Consider the following 1,077-nt stretch of genomic DNA (forward strand, 5'->3'; position numbering starts at 1 on the left):
ACTCAGTGTTTTCAGCTCCGTTTCGTTTTGAAACACTTAGAAACATAGCTGCTAATACGGCTATTAGCTACTCAGCTAGTATTAGCTCCTAAGTGTCTTAAACGAAAACGGAAAACCTAGTCGCCGTTTAGGAGGACAGATACGGCTCAAATGTCCCGCATACGTTGAGAGTTACACATTATGACAATCTTAGTAAAACCGAAGTCCCCTGCATAGCATAACTTGCATTGGATGTAAAGCTGTGGATGATGGTCACAGAGATGAGCCAGCAGATTTGTAGTATTGCTACCCTTCGCAGCAACTTTCTTTCTGCATGTTCTGCACACAGGATAGCTGTCCTCCACCAGCTGTCCCTCGGCATTCTTCAGAAACCCAAAGTACGCCCAGACCTCAGACTTTGTGCGTTTAGTTAGTCTTTGTGTTTACACATGCTACGCATTCACGCAGCGCCTGCATCGCGAGACTTGAATGAGGCTGTTATTACATATCCTGATAACCCACCGCGATAATGCAATTAATTTAAACATAAACGGTAATTCTTACTGTGTAAAAATTAACAGAGATTTAACATAATATCGGTAATCGTTACATCCCTACACTGCAGACAAACCCAGAGGCATCCACTGGACATCTCCTTTCAGCCAGCCACACCAACATGCAGGCTAAAACTGACACCACCCCCACAGCATCTATTCTTGTGAATGAGGAACCATTAAACCTGTGGAAGATGGGGCGTCGGTAGCGTAGTGGATAGTGCCGGTGCCCCATGTACAGAGGCGATGCCTCGCTGCAGCGGTCGCAGGTTTGACTCCGGCTTGCCAGTCCTTCCAGAAAAATGCGGAGTTTTTTTGTGATTGTTGCGGGCAAAAATCCTTGATTATGCGGCACGTTTTCTTAAAAAATGCGATGGAATATGCGGGATATTTATGCAATTTCATGCGATGAAGTTGCAGGAACTTGCAAAAATTGCGGGAACTTGCAAAAACTGTGGTTTGATGAAAAAGAGGAAAAAAGTGATTCCCCCAACACCCTGTTCTCACTAGGCTACTACCTTAATGTAGTCATTTCTAATTACTT

The 1,077-nt window shown here is 44.4% G+C and overlaps 1 protein-coding gene across 2 annotated transcripts in view; it reads left to right on the forward strand.

Moving 5' to 3' along the window:
• efcc1 (EF-hand and coiled-coil domain containing 1) overlaps nucleotides 1-1,077 on the forward strand; it is a 71,149-nt gene that overhangs the window by 48,225 nt on the left and 21,847 nt on the right. The gene's annotated exons all lie outside the window — the stretch shown is intronic.

The sequence above is a fragment of the Epinephelus moara genome, chromosome 24 (assembly GCF_006386435.1).
Source record: "Epinephelus moara isolate mb chromosome 24, YSFRI_EMoa_1.0, whole genome shotgun sequence".
NCBI classification, from domain to species: domain Eukaryota; kingdom Metazoa; phylum Chordata; class Actinopteri; order Perciformes; family Serranidae; genus Epinephelus; species Epinephelus moara.